We start from the raw sequence: 22,706 nt of genomic DNA, 5'->3' as shown, positions 1-22,706 counted from the left end.
AAGAGGGGTAAAGTGATTAAGAAATTATTGTTTAAGGTTTATTCTCACTAGAGCCAAGAATTCTCTGGAGCCACCAATGAAAGTATTGAGATTTGTTCAATGTTTGAATATTTTGATCAATACAATTAATGTAAAATTCAATAAAAATGAAAAATTTTCTGTTATTGATTTTTTTTAACTTTTTCAATACAAAAAAATATGTAAACAATTATAAAGCATTCCCAATTTCTCAATTTAATATAAACGTTTTAATGAAACTTTTATTTGCATTTGACTACTGATTCGTCGAAACTGGGTTGAAATTTTCATAAAATAGACTATATACAATAACATTAATAAAATATATTTTCAATATTTAAAGAATTTTCTGTGAGGAAATACCATCGTTGCGGATGCAGGCTTTAAATTGACACTTTCAATTGTATAGGTATTATAAAAATATGTGACCTAGTTTAGGTTATAGCCTAGCTTAGGCTTTGAAAAGATTTAAAATATATCCAATCTTCAGATGAAAACAGCGTGGATTGAAATTTACTTCTCATTATTCATTTTTATTTAATTTAACCGTATGAAAATGTAACCTCTCTGGAGCCACTAGCAAAACATACACATTGTTTTTGTTCATAAACGTCTGAACAGACGTACTTACATACTTAAAATTCGGATTTACTTAGTGATTTTTTCTTAAATTTAGACTTCTCGTTTTAGAGCTCAAAAGAATACAAAAGTTTTTGAAGTGTAGTGAAATTGAGCATCTGATTGTACCTTACTTATCAGAGTAATTCGATTGGAGGTTAGAAAAACGGTACACTTGTTGCATCGTTTGGCAGGATACGCAAAATTAAGAGAGATCTATACTTGAATTGAACACCGGATCAATCGAAAAAAGTTTTCCTTATGAGAACACGATGATCAACTTTTTCTTCTTCAACATAGACAGCAATCGCTCCGAGCGCTTAAGTCATTCTGTAATCAAATTATGTTGCGCTCTTGACCTTGATGATGCATTTAATTAATATTTTACCAATCGTTGAATGGAAGATTATTTATACTGTACTACTTCATAGTTTAAGTAAATTGATTGATGATGGTTAGCGCTAATAAACTCTTAAAAAATCGACAAAAATCGCCAAAAACAACCCAAAACTGACTGTTTAAAAATTTTTTATGGGTCATACAGTAGAAACAGAAGCTCTCTGGAGCCACTTGCAAAACATTCAGATTGTTTCAATCAATGGTCCGAAAATCAATCAAAACAAACACTCAGGATGCGTTTCCTGTTGGAAACATTCCGATTGTATAATGGGATAGCGCCTCTCGCTACTGCTTCGCCTGGCTGGTATGCAATCTCGATCAGCGCTCCTATCAGCTATGCAAACCGAGTCGCATCATTCAGAATCATCGGTTCAGCAAACATCGCATATCGGAGATGAGTGAGATACAAACTGATCCATTCTGAATGTAGCTCACTCAGTATCTGCCTGAATTATATGAAATTCAAAATTATTTTTTGCAGGACGAGAAAAATCAAACAGTTATGCGGGACACCATAAATTCTCAGTAGTTTTAACGTGACGTACGACATTTTAATAAGAGAACTTGTAAAAATTGAAAAACACGGCGAAAGTGAACATCTTTCCCTCACAAACACAACTGCAATTTGATTTTGATCATACTGATGTTAAAAAACGTTATAACAACAAATAAATTTATTAATTTGCTTTATATCAAATCAAACAAAATACGCTAATGATCGGCTTCATGTATCATTCACTCACTGCCTGATCCATTCACTCCTGATCGAAGACCAACAAGATTCGCCATATGCATTGCGCATTGGTGATATTCCAATTTGATGATGGTGCTGCACTGTTTTGACAGCAAGCATCGTGCGAGGTGATCTGTATTTTAGCGATGAATTGAACGATCGATGATCGGGTAGGTCCAGTAGCAATCAATAACGAAACCCGACCGCTGTACGTTCAGGTGCGAAGTGCAATCAGAAACATTCATTGAAAATGAGTGATATTCAGAACACTGGTTTCAATTCAAACTTTTAACAGATGAACTTAAAATTCAGATTTCCAAAGCGAATCGGATATCCAGTGATTTATTCCCAACTTTCACTTCTAGTTTTAAAAATTAAAGAATTAAAAAAAGTAGGCGTTACATGTGAAGTCCACTGAAGCGTCTCATTGTAACTCATTACTCATCATCATTAGATTAAAGGTTAGAAGAACGACTGTCGTTAGGAAGGATGTGCAAAAAAAAAAATAGTGCAATACATTGGATTATTTGATGGCATGTCTTGGCATACATTAATATTTATTAAATTTTTCACAAATGATTTCCGTCAAAATTAAAATTTCTCTCAAAAATCATCTCATACCTACTATGAAAGAATTGATGAGCTAAACGTAGTTATGTTTTAATTTAACAAATATAAGCGACTATATTAAGAAATGATTTTTCATTTTAGAGCTCGTTTTTTTCGTTTTTGAAATGCAGATGAAATGATTGAGCGTAGTAATAAGGGCCACATTTTTTCAAAGCCGTCGAATTCATCCCCCCTTACCATAACTTGTGACCATAATAATCAAGAAAACTGCATACTATGTGGATTGATGATAAAACTGGGATCGGGTCCAAGCCCAAATGCCCTTCCAGACGCCAATAATGGGGCCACGTCCTTCGACAGAGGGCAAGACGAAGGCAGGGGGCGCTCTATCTGTGCCATTGTGCAGGAATGTTTCCAAGCGAAATTGCTTCTGGTTGGTTGGTATGATTCAACATACTACATTCCTGCCTGCTATCAGTTTTCTGCTCTGATGTGGAAAAAAACTGAACTTCAGATGCATTGCTTGGAGCTTCGAGGAATGCCAAAAGGAATATGGAGGCGATTGCCATTGAAAATACGCCAGATAAAGAGGGGGAAAACGAGAAAGTTTAAATTGGTCGTTGATAAAGATGGAACTGAATGGTGCCATTTTCCGACCTCAAGTGGTCATAGGTATATAGTTTTTCTTTCAATTTGCTGTGTTTCATAGCATAGCACTTATAGAGGTTGAAGAGTTCCAGAATAGATCAGCATACAGTCATATAATTATATAGTTTCAAAATATAAAAGAACGTTTAATTAAAAAAAAAATCAGAATTCAATGAAATGTTATCTACGTCTCAAAACCAACACGACTAGAATTCATTTATTCCTTCCTCTAACCCAACAGACATCGTCTTGGATTTCTATTATCTCGCATCGGAAAGTTTTCAACCTTTTCGACACCCACGAGGGGACGTGATCCTTCTCACGTTTCAACGGGTTGATGCCAATTAATTTCTATGCTAGCGATTTCTCACAACTTTTCGTGGAGCTAGGGAAAATATGTTCAGGAAAAAATACCTTCTTGTTTCTCTTTGATTGAAATTTGATTGATAAAATGATTAAAAATGATTCAAAATGTGCTCAAAATTATTGAACACTATTCAAAACTTCCAATTATTTAAAAAATTACAAAAATGCGAAAAATGACAAAAATGACAAAAATGACAAAAATGACAAAATGACAAAAAATGACAAAAAATGACAAAAATGACAAAAATGACAAAAATGACAAAAATGACAAAAATGACAAAAATGACAAAAATGACAAAAATGACAAAAATGACAAAAATGACAAAAATGACAAAAATGACAAAAATGACAAAAATGACAAAAATGACAAAAATGACAAAAATGACAAAAATGACAAAAAAATGACAAAAATGACAAAAATGACAAAAATGACAAAAATGACAAAAATGACAAAAATGACAAAATGACAAAAATGACAAAAATGACAAAGAAAAATGACAAAAATGACAAAAATGACAAAAATGACAAAAATGACAAAAATGACAAAAATGACAAAAAATGACAAAAATGACAAAAATGACAAAAATGACAAAAATGACAAAAATGACAAAATGACAAAAATGACAAAAATGACAAAAATGACAAAAATGACAAAAATGACAAAAATGACAAAAATGACAAAAATGACAAAAATGACAAAAATGACAAAAATGACAAAAATGACAAAAATGACAAAAATGACAAAAATGACAAAAATGACAAAAATGACAAAAATGACAAAAATGACAAAAATGACAAAAATGACAAAAATGACAAAAATGACAAAAATGACAAAAATGACAAAAATGACAAAAATGACAAAAATGACAAAAATGACAAAAATGACAAAAATGACAAAAATGACAAAAATGACAAAAATGACAAAAATGACAAAAATGACAAAAATGACAAAAATGACAAAAATGACAAAAATGACAAAAATGACAAAATGACAAAAATGACAAAAATGACAAAAATGACAAAAATGACAAAAATGAAGACAAAATTTTTTTTTTTTTTTTTTTTTTCTTATTATAGAGACTTTCAGCCTTGGGCTGGTTCGTCTCTTCTGACAAAAATGACAAAAATGACAAAAATGACAAAATGACAAAAATGACAAAAATGACAAAAATGACAAAAATGACAAAAATGACAAAAATGACAAAAATGACAAAAATGACAAAAATGACAAAAATGACAAAAATGACAAAAATGACAAAAATGACAAAAATGACAAAAATGACAAAAATGACAAAAATGACAAAAATGACAAAAATGACAAAAATGACAAAAATGACAAAAATGACAAAAATGACAAAATGACAAAAATGACAAAAATGACAAAAATGACTAAAATGACTAAATGACTAAAATGACTAAAATGACTAAAATGACAAAAATGACTAAAATGACTAAAATAACAAAAATGACAAAAATGACAAAAATGACAAAAATGACAAAAATGACAAAAATGACAAAAATGACAAAAAATGACAAAAATGACAAAATGACAAAAATGACAAAAATGACAAAAATGACAAAAATGACAAAAATGACAAAAATGATAAAAATGACAAAAATGACAAAAATGACAAAAATGACAAAAATGACAAAAATGACAAAAATGACAAAAATGACAAAAATGACAAAAATGACAAAAATGACAAAAATGACAAAAAATGACTAAAATGACTAAAATGACGAAAATGACAAAAATGACAAAAATGACTAAAATGACTAAAATAACAAAAATGACAAAAATGACAAAAATGACAAAAATGACAAAAATGACAAAAATGACAAAAATGACAAAAATGACAAAAATGACAAAAATGACAAAAATGACAAAAATGACAAAAATGACAAAAATGACGAAAATGACAAAAATGACAAAAATGACAAAAATGACAAAAATGACAAAAATGACAAAAATGACAAAAATGACAAAAATGACAAAAATGACAAAAATGACAAAAATGACAAAAATGACAAAAATGACAAAAATGACAAAAATGACAAAAATGACAAAAATGACAAAAATGACAAAAATGACAAAAATGACAAAAATGACAAAAATGACAAAAATGACAAAAATGACAAAAATGACAAAAATGACAAAAATGACAAAAATGACAAAAATGACAAAAATGACAAAAATGACAAAAATGACAAAAATGACAAAAATGACAAAAATGACAAAAATGACAAAAATGACAAAAATGACAAAAATGACAAAAATGACAAAAATGACAAAAATGACAAAAATGACAAAAATGACAAAAATGACAAAAATGACAAAAATGACAAAAATGACAAAAATGACAAAAATGACAAAAATGACAAAAATGACAAAAATGACAAAAATGACAAAAATGACAAAAATGACTAAAATGACAAAAATGACAAAAATGACAAAAAATGACTAAAATGACTAAAATGACTAAAATGACTAAAATGACAAAAATGACAAAAATGACTAAAATGACTAAAATAACAAAAATGACTAAAATGACAAAAATGACAAAAATGACAAAAATGACAAAAATGACAAAAATGACAAAAATGACAAAATGACAAAAATGACAAAAATGACAAAAATGACAAAAATGACAAAAATGACAAAAATGACAAAAATGACAAAAATGACAAAAATGACAAAAATGACAAAAATGACAAAAATGACAAAAATGACAAAAATGACAAAAATGACAAAAATGACAAAAATGACAAAAATGACAAAAATGACAAAAATGACAAAAATGACAAAAATGACAAAATGACAAAAATGACAAAAATGACAAAAATGACAAAAATGACAAAAATGACAAAAATGACAAAAATGACAAAAATGACAAAATGACAAAAATGACAAAAATGACAAAAATGACAAAAATGACAAAAATGACAAAAATGACAAAAATGACAAAAATGACAAAAATGACAAAAATGACAAAAATGACAAAAATGACAAAAATGACAAAAATGACAAAAATGACAAAAATGACAAAAATGACAAAAATGACAAAAATGACAAAAATGACAAAAATGACAAAAATGACAAAAATGACAAAAATGACAAAAATGACAAAAATGACAAAAATGACAAAAATGACAAAAATGACAAAAATGACAAAAATGACAAAAATGACAAAAAATGACTAAAATGACTAAAATGACTAAAATGACAAAAATGACAAAAATGACTAAAATGACTAAAATAACAAAAATGACAAAAATGACAAAAATGACAAAAATGACAAAAATGACAAAAATGACAAAAATGACAAAAATGACAAAAATGACAAAAATGACAAAAATGACAAAAATGACAAAAATGACAAAATGACAAAAATGACAAAAATGACAAAAATGACAAAAATGACAAAAATGACAAAAATGACAAAAATGACAAAAATGACAAAAATGACAAAAATGACAAAAATGACAAAAATGACAAAAATGACAAAAATGTCAAAAATGTCAAAAATGACAAAAATGACAAAAATGACAAAAATGACAAAAATGACAAAAATGACAAAAATGACAAAAATGACAAAAATGACAAAAATGACAAAAATGACAAAAATGACAAAAATGACAAAAATGACAAAAATGACAAAAATGACAAAAATGACAAAAATGACAAAAATGACAAAAATGACAAAAATGACAAAAATGACAAAAATGACAAAAATGACAAAAATGACAAAAATGACAAAAATGACAAAAATGACAAAAATGACAAAAATGACAAAAATGACAAAAATGACAAAAATGACAAAAATGACAAAAATGACAAAAATGACAAAAATGACAAAAATGACAAAAATGACAAAAATGACAAAAATGACAAAAATGACTAAAATGACTAAAATGACTAAAATGACAAAAATGACAAAAATGACAAAAATGACAAAAATGACAAAAATGACAAAAATGACAAAAATGACAAAAATGACAAAAATGACAAAAATGACAAAAATGACAAAAATGACAAAAAATGACTAAAATGACTAAAATGACTTAAATGACTAAAATGACAAAAATGACAAAAATGACTAAAATGACTAAAATAACAAAAATGACTAAAATGACAAAAATGACAAAAATGACAAAAATGACAGAAATGACAAAAATGACAAAAATGACAAAAATGACAAAAATGACAAAAATGACAAAAATGACAAAATGACAAAAATGACAAAAATGACAAAAATGACAAAAATGACAAAAATGACAAAAATGACAAAAATGACAAAAATGACAAAAATGACAAAAATGACAAAAATGACAAAAATGACAAAAATGACAAAAATGACAAAAATGACAAAAATGACAAAAATGACAAAAATGACAAAAATGACAAAAATGACAAAAATGACAAAAATGACAAAAATGACAAAAATGACAAAAATGACAAAAATGACAAAAATGACAAAAATGACAAAAATGACAAAAATGACAAAAATGACAAAAATGACAAAAATGACAAAAATGACAAAAATGACAAAAATGACAAAAATGACAAAAATGACAAAAATGACAAAAATGACAAAAATGACAAAAATGACAAAAATGACAAAAATGACAAAAATGACAAAAATGACAAAAATGACAAAAATGACAAAAATGACAAAAATGACAAAAATGACAAAAAATGACAAAAATGACAAAAATGACAAAAATGACAAAAATGACAAAAATGACAAAAATGACAAAAATGACAAAAATGACAAAAATGACAAAAATGACAAAAATGACAAAAATGACAAAAATGACAAAAATGACAAAAATGACAAAAATGACAAAAATGACAAAAATGACAAAAATGACAAAAATGACAAAAATGACAAAAATGACAAAAATGACAAAAATGACAAAAATGACAAAAATGACAAAAATGACAAAATGACAAAAATGACAAAAATGACAAAAATGACAAAAATGACAAAAATGACAAAAATGACAAAAATGACAAAAATGACAAAAATGACAAAAATGACAAAAATGACAAAAATGACAAAAATGACAAAAATGACAAAAATGACAAAAATGACAAAAATGACAAAAATGACAAAAATGACAAAAATGACAAAAATGACAAAAATGACAAAAATGACAAAAATGACAAAAATGACAAAAATGACAAAAATGACAAAAATGACAAAAATGACAAAAATGACAAAAATGACAAAAATGACAAAAATGACAAAAATGACAAAAATGACAAAAATGACAAAAATGACAAAAATGACAAAAATGACAAAAATGACAAAAATGACAAAAATGACAAAAATGACAAAAATGACAAAAATGACAAAAATGACAAAAATGACAAAAATGACAAAAATGACTAAAATGACTAAAATGACTAAAATGACTAAAATGACTAAAATGACTAAAATGACTAAAATGACTAAAATGACTAAAATGACTAAAATAACAAAAATGACAAAAATGACAAAAATGACAAAAATGACAAAAATGACAAAAATGACAAAAATGACAAAAATGACAAAAATGACAAAAATGACAAAAATGACAAAATGACAAAAATGACAAAAATGACAAAAATGACAAAAATGACTAAAATGACAAAATGACAAAAATGACAAAAATGACAAAAATGACAAAAATGACAAAAATGACAAAAATGACAAAAATGACAAAAATGACAAAAATGACAAAAATGACAAAATGACAAAAATGACAAAAATGACAAAAATGACAAAATGACAAAAATGACAAAAATGACAAAAATGACAAAAAAGACAAAAATGACAAAAATGACTAAAATGACTAAAATGACTAAAATGACTAAAATGACAAAAATGACAAAAATGACAAAAATGACAAAAATGACAAAAATGACAAAAATGACAAAAATGACAAAAATGACAAAAATGACAAAAATGACAAAAATGACAAAAATGACAAAAATGACAAAAATGACAAAAATGACAAAAATGACAAAAATGACAAAAATGACAAAAATGACAAAAATGACAAAAATGACAAAAATGACAAAAATGACAAAAATGACAAAAATGACAAAAATGACAAAAATGACAAAAATGACAAAAATGACAAAAATGACAAAAATGACAAAAATGACAAAAATGACAAAAATGACAAAAATGACAAAAATGACAAAAATGACTAAAATGACTAAAATGACTAAAATGACAAAAATGACAAAAATGACAAAAATGACAAAAATGACAAAATGACAAAAATGACAAAAATGACAAAAATGACAAAAATGACAAAAATGACAAAAATGACAAAAATGACAAAAATGACAAAAATGACAAAAATGACAAAAAATGACAAAAATGACAAAATGACAAAAATGACAAAAATGACAAAAATGACAAAAATGACAAAATGACAAAAATGACAAAAATGACAAAAATGACAAAAATGACAAAAATGACAAAAATGACAAAAATGACAAAAATGACAAAAATGACAAAAATGACAAAAATGACAAAAATGACTAAAATGACTAAAATGACTAAAATGACAAAAATGACAAAAATGACTAAAATGACTAAAATAACAAAAATGACAAAAATGACAAAAATGACAAAAATGACAAAAATGACAAAAATGACAAAATGACAAAAATGACAAAAATGACAAAAATGACAAAAATGACAAAAATGACAAAAATGACAAAAATGACAAAAATGACAAAAATGACAAAAATGACAAAAATGACAAAAATGACAAAAATGACAAAAATGACAAAAATGACAAAAATGACAAAAATGACAAAAATGACAAAAATGACAAAAATGACAAAAATGACAAAAATGACAAAAATGACAAAAATGACAAAAATGACAAAAATGACAAAAATGACAAAAATGACAAAAATGACAAAAATGACAAAAATGACAAAAATGACAAAAATGACAAAAATGACAAAAATGACAAAAATGACAAAAATGACAAAATGACAAAAATGACAAAAATGACAAAAATGACAAAAATGACAAAAATGACAAAAATGACAAAAATGACAAAAATGACAAAAATGACAAAAATGACAAAAATGACAAAAATGACAAAAATGACAAAAATGACAAAAATGACAAAAATGACTAAAATGACTAAAATGACTAAAATGACTAAAATGACAAAAATGACAAAAATGACAAAAATGACAAAAATGACAAAAATGACAAAAATGACAAAATGACAAATGACAAAAATGACAAAAATGACAAAAATGACAAAAATGACAAAAATGACAAAAATGACAAAAATGACAAAATGACAAAAATGACAAAAATGACAAAAATGACAAAAATGACAAAAATGACAAAAAATGACTAAAATGACTAAAATGACTAAAATGACAAAAATGACAAAAATGACAAAAATGACTAAAATGACAAAAATAACAAAAATGACAAAAATGACAAAAATGACAAAAATGACAAAAATGACAAAAATGACAAAAATGACAAAAATGACAAAAATGACAAAAATGACAAAAATGACAAAAATGACAAAAATGACAAAAATGACAAAAATGACAAAAATGACAAAAATGACAAAAATGACAAAAATGACAAAAATGACAAAAATGACAAAAATGACAAAAATGACAAAAATGACAAAAATGACAAAAATGACAAAAATGACAAAAATGACAAAAATGACAAAAATGACAAAAATGACAAAAATGACAAAAATGACAAAAATGACAAAAATGACAAAAATGACAAAAATGACAAAAATGACAAAAATGACAAAAATGACAAAAATGACAAAAATGACAAAAATGACAAAAATGACAAAAATGACAAAAATGACAAAAATGACAAAAATGACAAAAATGACAAAAATGACAAAAATGACAAAAATGACAAAAATGACAAAAATGACAAAAATGACAAAAATGACAAAAATGACAAAAATGACAAAAATGACAAAAATGACAAAAATGACAAAAATGACAAAAATGACAAAAATGACAAAAAATGACTAAAATGACTAAAATGACTAAAATGACTAAAATGACAAAAATGACAAAAATGACAAAAATGACTAAAATGACTAAAATAACAAAAATGACAAAAATGACAAAAATGACAAAAATGACAAAAATGACAAAAATGACAAAAATGACAAAAATGACAAAATGACAAAAATGACAAAAATGACAAAAATGACAAAAATGACAAAAATGACAAAAATGACAAAAATGACAAAAATGACAAAAATGACAAAAATGACAAAAATGACAAAAATGACAAAAATGACAAAAATGACAAAAATGACAAAATGACAAAAATGACAAAAATGACAAAAATGACAAAAATGACAAAAATGACAAAAATGACAAAAATGACAAAAATGACAAAAATGACAAAAATGACAAAAATGACAAAAATGACAAAAATGACAAAAATGACAAAAATGACAAAAATGACAAAAATGACAAAAAATGACAAAAATGACAAAAATGACAAAAATGACAAAAATGACAAAAATGACAAAAATGACAAAAATGACAAAAATGACAAAAATGACAAAAATGACAAAAATGACAAAAATGACAAAAATGACAAAAATGACAAAAATGACAAAAATGACAAAAATGACAAAAATGACAAAAATGACAAAAATGACAAAAATGACAAAAATGACAAAAATGACAAAAATGACAAAAATGACAAAAATGACAAAAATGACAAAAATGACAAAAATGACAAAAATGACAAAAATGACAAAAATGACAAAAATGACAAAAATGACAAAAATGACAAAAATGACAAAAATGACAAAAATGACAAAAATGACAAAAATGACAAAAATGACAAAAATGACAAAAATGACAAAAATGACAAAAATGACAAAAATGACAAAAATGACAAAAATGACAAAAATGACAAAAATGACAAAAATGACAAAAATGACAAAAATGACAAAAATGACAAAAATGACAAAAATGACAAAAATGACAAAAATGACAAAAATGACAAAAATGACAAAAATGACAAAATGACAAAAATGACAAAAATGACAAAAATGACAAAAATGACAAAAATGACAAAAATGACAAAAATGACAAAAATGACAAAAATGACAAAAATGACAAAAATGACAAAAATGACAAAAATGACAAAAATGACAAAAATGACAAAAATGACAAAAATGACAAAAATGACAAAAATGACAAAAATGACAAAAATGACAAAAATGACAAAAATGACAAAAATGACAAAAATGACAAAAATGACAAAAATGACAAAAATGACAAAAATGACAAAAATGACAAAAATGACAAAAATGACAAAAATGACAAAAATGACAAAAATGACAAAAATGACAAAAATGACAAAAATGACAAAAATGACAAAAATGACAAAAATGACAAAAATGACAAAAATGACAAAAATGACTAAAATGACTAAAATGACAAAAATGACAAAAATGACTAAAATGACTAAAATAACAAAAATGACAAAAATGACAAAAATGACAAAAATGACAAAAATGACAAAAATGACAAAAATGACAAAAATGACAAAAATGACAAAAATGACAAAAATGACAAAAATGACAAAAATGACAAAAATGACAAAAATGACAAAAATGACAAAAATGACAAAAATGACAAAAATGACAAAAATGACAAAAATGACAAAAAATGACTAAAATGACAAAAATGACAAAAATGACTAAAATGACAAAAATGACTAAAATGACTAAAATGACTAAAATAACAAAAATGACAAAAATGACAAAAATGACAAAAATGACAAAAATGACAAAAATGACAAAAATGACAAAAATGACAAAAATGACAAAAATGACAAAAATGACAAAAATGACAAAAATGACTAAAATGACAAAAATGACTAAAATGACTAAAATAACAAAAATGACAAAAATGACAAAAATGACAAAAATGAGAAAAATGACAAAAATGACAAAAATGACAAAAATGACAAAAATGACAAAAATGACAAAAATGACAAAAATGACAAAAATGACAAAAATGACAAAAATGACAAAAATGACAAAAATGACAAAAATGACAAAAATGACAAAAATGACAAAAATGACAAAAATGACAAAAATGACAAAAATGACAAAAATGACAAAAATGACAAAAATGACAAAAATGACAAAAATGACAAAAATGACAAAAATGACAAAAATGACAAAAATGACAAAAATGACAAAAATGACAAAAATGACAAAAATGACAAAAATGACAAAAATGACAAAAATGACAAAAATGACAAAAATGACAAAAATGACAAAAATGACAAAAATGACAAAAATGACAAAAATGACAAAAATGACAAAAATGACAAAAATGACAAAAATGACAAAAATGACAAAAATGACAAAAATGACAAAAATGACAAAAATGACAAAAATGACAAAAATGACAAAAATGACAAAAATGACAAAAATGACAAAAAATGACAAAAATGACAAAAATGACAAAAATGACAAAAATGACAAAAATGACAAAAATGACAAAAATGACAAAAATGACAAAAATGACAAAAATGACAAAAATGACAAAAATGACAAAAATGACAAAAATGACAAAAATGACTAAAATGACTAAAATGACTAAAATGACAAAAATGACAAAAATGACTAAAATGACTAAAATAACAAAAATGACAAAAATGACAAAAATGACAAAAATGACAAAAATGACAAAAATGACAAAAATGACAAAAATGACAAAAATGACAAAAATGACAAAAATGACAAAAATGACAAAAATGACAAAAATGACAAAAATGACAAAAATGACAAAAATGACAAAAATGACAAAAATGACAAAAATGACAAAAATGACAAAAATGACAAAAATGACAAAAATGACAAAAATGACAAAAATGACAAAAATGACAAAAATGACAAAAATGACAAAAATGACAAAAATGACAAAAATGACAAAAATGACAAAAATGACAAAAATGACAAAAATGACAAAAATGACAAAAATGACAAAAATGACAAAAATGACAAAAATGACAAAAATGACAAAAATGACAAAAATGACAAAAATGACAAAAATGACAAAAATGACAAAAATGACAAAAATGACAAAAATGACAAAAATGACAAAAATGACAAAAATGACAAAAATGACAAAAATGACAAAAATGACAAAAATGACAAAAATGACAAAAATGACAAAAATGACAAAAATGACAAAATGACAAAAATGACAAAAATGACAAAAATGACAAAAATAACAAAAATGACAAAAATGACAAAAATGACAAAAATGACAAAAATGACAAAAATGACAAAAATGACAAAAATGACAAAAATGACAAAAATGACAAAAATGACAAAAATGACAAAAATGACAAAAATGACAAAAATGACAAAAATGACAAAAATGACAAAAATGACAAAAATGACAAAAATGACAAAAATGACAAAAATGACAAAAATGACAAAAATGACAAAAATGACAAAAATGACAAAAATGACAAAAATGACAAAAATGACAAAAATGACAAAAATGACAAAAATGACAAAAATGACAAAAATGACAAAAATGACAAAAATGACAAAAATGACAAAAATGACAAAAATGACTAAAATGACTAAAATGACTAAAATGACAAAAATGACAAAAATGACAAAAATGACTAAAATGACTAAAATAACAAAAATGACAAAAATGACAAAAATGACAAAAATGACTAAAATGACTAAAATAACAAAAATGACAAAAATGACAAAAATGACAAAAATGACAAAAATGACAAAAATGACAAAAATGACAAAAATGACAAAAATGACAAAAATGACAAAAATGACAAAAATGACAAAAATGACAAAAATGACAAAAATGACAAAAATGACAAAAATGACAAAAATGACAAAAATGACTAAAATGACTAAAATGACAAAAATGACAAAAATGACAAAAATGACAAAAATGACAAAAATGACAAAAATGACAAAAATGACAAAAATGACAAAAATGACAAAAATGACAAAAATGACAAAAATGACAAAAATGACAAAAATGACAAAAATGACAAAAATGACAAAATGACAAAAATGACAAAAATGACAAAAATGATAAAAATGACAAAAATGACAAAAATGACAAAAATGACAAAAATGACAAAAATGACAAAATGACAAAAATGACAAAAATGACAAAAATGACAAAAATGACAAAAATGACAAAAATGACAAAAATGACAAAAATGACAAAAATGACAAAAATGACAAAAATGACAAAAATGACAAAAATGACAAAAATGACAAAAATGACAAAAATGACAAAAATGACAAAATTGACAAAAATGACAAAAATGACAAAAATGACAAAAATGACAAAAATGACAAAAATGACAAAAATGACAAAAATGACAAAAATGACAAAAATGACAAAAATGACAAAAATGACAAAAATGACAAAAATGACAAAAATGACAAAAATGACAAAAATGACAAAAATGACAAAAATGACAAAAATGACAAAAATGACAAAAATGACAAAAATGACAAAAATGACAAAAATGACAAAAATGACAAAAATGACAAAAATGACAAAAATGACAAAAATGACAAAAATGACAAAAATGACAAAAATGACAAAAATGACAAAAATGACAAAAATGACAAAAATGACAAAAATGACAAAAATGACAAAAATGACAAAAATGACAAAAATGACAAAAATGACAAAAATGACAAAAATGACTAAAATGACAAAAATGACAAAAATGACAAAATGACAAAAATGACAAAAATGACAAAAATGACAAAAATGACAAAAATGACAAAAATGACAAAAATAACAAAAATGACAAAATGACAAAAATGACAAAAATGACTAAAATGACTAAAATGACAAAAATGACAAAAATGACTAAAATGACTAAAAAACAAAAATGACAAAAATGACAAAAATGACAAAAATGACAAAAATGACAAAAATGACAAAAATGACAAAAATGACAAAAATGACAAAAATGACAAAAATGACAAAAATGACAAAAATGACAAAAAATGACAAAAATGACAAAAATGACAAAAATGACAAAAATGACAAAAATGACAAAAATGACAAAAATGACAAAAATGACAAAATTGACAAAAATGACAAAAATGACAAAAATGACAAAAATGACAAAAATGACAAAAATGACAAAAATGACAAAATGACAAAAATGACAAAAATGACAAAAATGACAAAAATGACAAAAATGACAAAAATGACAAAAATGACAAAAATGACAAAAATGACAAAAATGACAAAAATGACAAAAATGACAAAAATGACAAAAATGACAAAAATGACAAAAATGACAAAAATGACAAAAATGACAAAAATGACAAAAATGACAAAAATGACAAAAATGACAAAAATGACAAAAATGACAAAAATGACAAAAATGACAAAAATGACAAAAATGACAAAAATGACAAAAATGACAAAAATGACAAAAATGACAAAAATGACAAAAATGACAAAAATGACAAAAATGACAAAAATGACAAAAATGACAAAAATGACAAAAATGACAAAAATGACAAAAATGACTAAAATGACAAAAATGACAAAAATGACAAAAATGACAAAAATGACAAAAATGACAAAAATGACAAAAATGACAAAAATGACAAAAATGACAAAAATGACAAAAATAACAAAAATGACAAAAATGACAAAAATGACAAAAATGACTAAAATGACTAAAATGACAAAAATGACAAAAATGACTAAAATGACTAAAATAACAAAAATGACAAAAATGACAAAAATGACAAAAATGACAAAAATGACAAAAATGACAAAAATGACAAAAATGACAAAAATGACAAAAATGACAAAAATGACAAAAATGACAAAAATGACAAAAATGACAAAAATGACAAAAATGACAAAAATGACAAAAATGACAAAAATGACAAAAATGACAAAAATGACAAAAATGACAAAAATGACAAAAATGACAAAAATGACAAAAATGACAAAAATGACAAAAATGACAAAAATGACAAAAATGACAAAAATGACAAAAATGACAAAAATGACAAAAATGACAAAAATGACAAAAATGACAAAAATGACAAAAATTACAAAAATGACAAAAATGACAAAAATGACTAAAATGACAAAAATGACAAAAATGACAAAAATGACAAAAATGACAAAAATGACAAAAATGACAAAAATGACAAAAATGACAAAAATGACAAAAATGACAAAAATAACAAAAATGACAAAAATGACAAAAATGACAAAAATGACTAAAATGACTAAAATGACAAAAATGACAAAAATGACTAAAATGACTAAAATAACAAAAATGACAAAAATGACAAAAATGACAAAAATGACAAAAAATGACAAAAATGACAAAAATGACAAAAATGACAAAAATGACAAAAATGACAAAAATGACAAAAATGACAAAAATGACAAAAATGACAAAAATGACAAAAATGACAAAAATGACAAAAATGACAAAAATGACAAAAATGACAAAAATGACAAAAATGACAAAAATGACAAAAATGACAAAAATGACAAAAATGACTAAAATGACAAAAATGACAAAAATGACAAAAATGACAAAAATGACAAAAATGACAAAAATGACAAAAATGACAAAAATGACAAAAATGACAAAAATGACAAAAATAACAAAAATGACAAAAATGACAAAAATGACAAAAATGACTAAAATGACTAAAATGACAAAAATGACAAAAATGACTAAAATGACTAAAATAACAAAAATGACAAAAATGACAAAAATGACAAAAATGACAAAAATGACAAAAATGACAAAAATGACAAAAATGACAAAATGACAAAAATGACAAAAATGACAAAAATGACAAAAATGACAAAAATGACAAAAATGACAAAAATGACAAAAATGACAAAAATGACAAAAATGACAAAAATGACTAAAATGACTAATGACAAATGACAAAAATGACAAAAATGACAAAAATGACAAAAATGACAAAAATGACAAAAATGACAAAAATGACAAAAATGACAAAAATGACAAAAATGACAAAAATGACAAAAATGACAAAAATGACAAAAATGACAAAAATGACAAAAATGACAAAAATGACAAAAATGACAAAAATGACAAAAATGACAAAAATGACAAAAATGACAAAAATGACAAAAATGACAAAAATGACAAAAATGACAAAAATGACAAAAATGACAAAAATGACAAAATGACAAAAATGACAAAAATGACAAAAATGACAAAAATGACAAAAATGACAAAAATGACAAAAATGACAAAAATGACAAAAATGACAAAAATGACAAAAATGACAAAATGACAAAAATGACAAAAATGACAAAAATGACAAAAATGACAAAAATGACAAAAATGACAAAATGACAAAAATGACAAAAATGACAAAAATGACAAAAATGACAAAAATGACAAAAATGACAAAAATGACAAAAATGACAAAAATGACAAAAATGACAAAAATGACAAAAATGACAAAAATGACAAAAATGACAAAAATGACAAAAATGACAAAAATGACAAAATGACAAAAATGACAAAAATGACAAAATGACAAAAATGACAAAAATGACAAAAATGACAAAAATGACAAAAATGACAAAAATGACAAAAATGACAAAAATGACAAAATGACAAAAATGACAAAAATGACAAAAATGACAAAAATGACAAAAATGACAAAAATGACAAAAATGACAAAAATGACAAAAATGACAAAAATGACAAAATGACAAAAATGACAAAAATGACAAAAATGACAAAAATGACAAAAATGACAAAAATGACAAAAATGACAAAAATGACAAAAATGACAAAAATGACAAAAATGACAAAAATGACAAAATGACAAAAATGACAAAAATGACAAAAATGACAAAAATGACAAAAATGACAAAAATGACAAAAATGACAAAAATGACAAAAATGACAAAAATGACAAAAATGACAAAAATGACAAAAATGACAAAAATGACAAAAATGACAAAAATGACAAAAATGACAAAAATGACAAAAATGACAAAAATGACAAAAATGACAAAATGACAAAAATGACAAAAATGACAAAAATGACAAAAATGACAAAAAATGACAAAAATGACAAAAAATGACAAAAATGACAAAAATGACAAAAATGACAAAAATGACAAAAATGACAAAAATGACAAAAATGACAAAAATGACAAAATGACAAAAATGACAAAAATGACAAAAATGACAAAAATGACAAAAATGACAAAAATGACAAAAATGACAAAAATGACAAAAATGACAAAAATGACAAAAATGACAAAAATGACAAAAATGACAAAAATGACAAAAATGACAAAATGACAAAAATGACAAAAATGACAAAAATGACAAAAATGACAAAAATGACAAAAATGACAAAAATGACAAAAATGACAAAAATGACAAAAATGACAAAAATGACAAAAATGACAAAAATGACAAAAATGACAAAAATGACAAAAATGACAAAAATGACAAAAATGACAAAATGACAAAAATGACAAAAATGACAAAAATGACAAAAATGACAAAAATGACAAAAATGACAAAAATGACAAAAATGACAAAAATGACAAAAATGACAAAAATGACAAAAATGACAAAAATGACAAAAATGACAAAAATGACAAAAATGACAAAAATGACAAAAATGACAAAAATGACTAAAATGACTAAAATGACAAAAATGACAAAAATGACAAAAATGACTAAAATGACAAAAATGACAAAAATGACAAAAATGACAAAAATGACAAAAATGACAAAAATGACAAAAATGACAAAAATGACAAAAATGACAAAAATGACAAAAATGACAAAAATGACAAAAATGACAAAAATGACAAAAATGACAAAAATGACAAAAATGACAAAAATGACAAAAATGACAAAAATGACAAAAATGACAAAATGACAAAAATGACAAAAATGACAAAAATGACAAAAATGACAAAAATGACAAAAATGACAAAAATGACAAAAATGACAAAAATGACAAAAATGACAAAAATGACAAAAATGACAAAAATGACAAAAATGACAAAAATGACAAAAATGACAAAAATGACAAAAAATGACAAAAATGACAAAAATGACAAAAATGACAAAAATGACAAAAATGACAAAAATGACAAAAATGACAAAAATGACAAAAATGACAAAAATGACAAAAATGACAAAAATGACAAAAATGACAAAAATGACAAAAATGACAAAAATGACAAAAATGACAAAAATGACAAAAATGACAAAAATGACAAAAATGACAAAAATGACAAAAATGACAAAAATGACAAAAATGACAAAATGACAAAAATGACAAAAATGACAAAAATGACAAAAATGACAAAAATGACAAAATGACAAAAATGACAAAAATGACAAAAATGACAAAAATGACAAAAATGACAAAAATGACAAAAATGACAAAAATGACAAAAATGACAAAAATGACAAAAATGACAAAAATGACAAAAATGACAAAAATGACAAAAATGACAAAAATGACAAAAATGACAAAAATGACAAAAATGACAAAAATGACAAAAATGACAAAAATGACAAAAATGACAAAAATGACAAAAATGACAAAAATGACAAAAATGACAAAAATGACAAAAATGACAAAAATGACAAAAATGACAAAAATGACTAAAATGACTAAAATGACAAAAATGACAAAAATGACAAAAATGACAAAAATGACTAAAATGACTAAAATAACAAAAATGACAAAAATGACAAAAATGACAAAATGACTAAAATGACTAAAATAACAAAAATGACAAAAATGACAAAAATGACAAAAATGACAAAAATGACAAAAATGACAAAAATGACAAAAATGACAAAAATGACAAAAATGACAAAAATGACAAAAATGACAAAAATGACAAAATGACAAAAATGACAAAAATGACAAAAATGACAAAAATGACAAAAATGACAAAAATGACAAAAATGACAAAAATGACAAAAATGACTAAAATGACTAAAATGACAAAAATGACAAAAATGACAAAAATGACAAAAATGACAAAAATGACAAAAATGACAAAAATGACAAAAATGACAAAAATGACAAAAATGACAAAAATGACAAAAATGACAAAAATGACAAAATGACAAAAATGACAAAAATGACAAAAATGACAAAAATGACAAAAATGACAAAAATGACAAAAATGACAAAAATGACAAAAATGACAAAAATGACAAAAATGACAAAAATGACAAAAATGACAAAAATGACAAAAATGACAAAAATGACAAAAATGACAAAAATGACAAAAATGACAAAAATGACAAAAATGACAAAAATGACAAAAATGACAAAATGACAAAAATGACAAAAATGACAAAAATGACAAAAATGACAAAAATGACAAAAATGACAAAAATGACAAAAATGACAAAAATGACAAAAATGACAAAAATGACAAAAATGACAAAAATGACAAAAATGACAAAAATGACAAAAATGACAAAAATGACAAAAATGACAAAAATGACAAAAAATGACAAAAATGACAAAAATGACAAAAATGACAAAAATGACAAAAATGACAAAAATGACAAAAATGACAAAAATGACAAAAATGACAAAAATGACAAAAATGACAAAAATGACAAAAATGACAAAAATGACAAAAATGACAAAAATGACAAAAATGACAAAAATGACAAAAATGACAAAAATGACAAAAATGACAAAAATGACAAAAATGACAAAATGACAAAAATGACAAAAATGACAAAAATGACAAAAATGACAAAAATGACAAAAATGACAAAAATGACAAAAATGACAAAATGACAAAAATGACAAAAATGACAAAAATGACAAAAATGACAAAAATGACAAAAATGACAAAAATGACAAAAATGACAAAAATGACAAAAATGACAAAAATGACAAAAATGACAAAAATAACAAAAATGACAAAAATGACAAAAATGACAAAAATGACTAAAATGACTAAAATGACAAAAATGACAAAAATGACTAAAATGACTAAAATAACAAAAATGACAAAAATGACAAAAATGACAAAAATGACAAAAATGACAAAAATGACAAAAATGACAAAAATGACAAAAATGACAAAAATGACAAAAATGACAAAAATGACAAAAATGACAAAAATGACAAAAATGACAAAAATGACAAAAATGACAAAAATGACAAAAATGACAAAAATGACAAAAATGACAAAAATGACAAAATTGACAAAAATGACAAAAATGACAAAAATGACAAAAATGACAAA

At 24.0% G+C, this 22,706-nt stretch overlaps 1 protein-coding gene across 1 annotated transcript in view; it reads left to right on the top strand.

Annotated features, from left to right (window-relative positions):
- Window positions 1-22,706, top strand: part of LOC129753203 (soluble guanylate cyclase 88E-like) — a 300,021-nt gene that overhangs the window by 276,348 nt on the left and 967 nt on the right. The window lies entirely within an intron of this gene.

Source organism: Uranotaenia lowii, chromosome 3 (genome assembly GCF_029784155.1).
Source record: "Uranotaenia lowii strain MFRU-FL chromosome 3, ASM2978415v1, whole genome shotgun sequence".
Classification (NCBI taxonomy): domain Eukaryota; kingdom Metazoa; phylum Arthropoda; class Insecta; order Diptera; family Culicidae; genus Uranotaenia; species Uranotaenia lowii.
The sequence above is the reverse complement of the archived record's forward strand: the minus strand, read 5'-3'. Positions and strand labels throughout refer to the sequence as shown.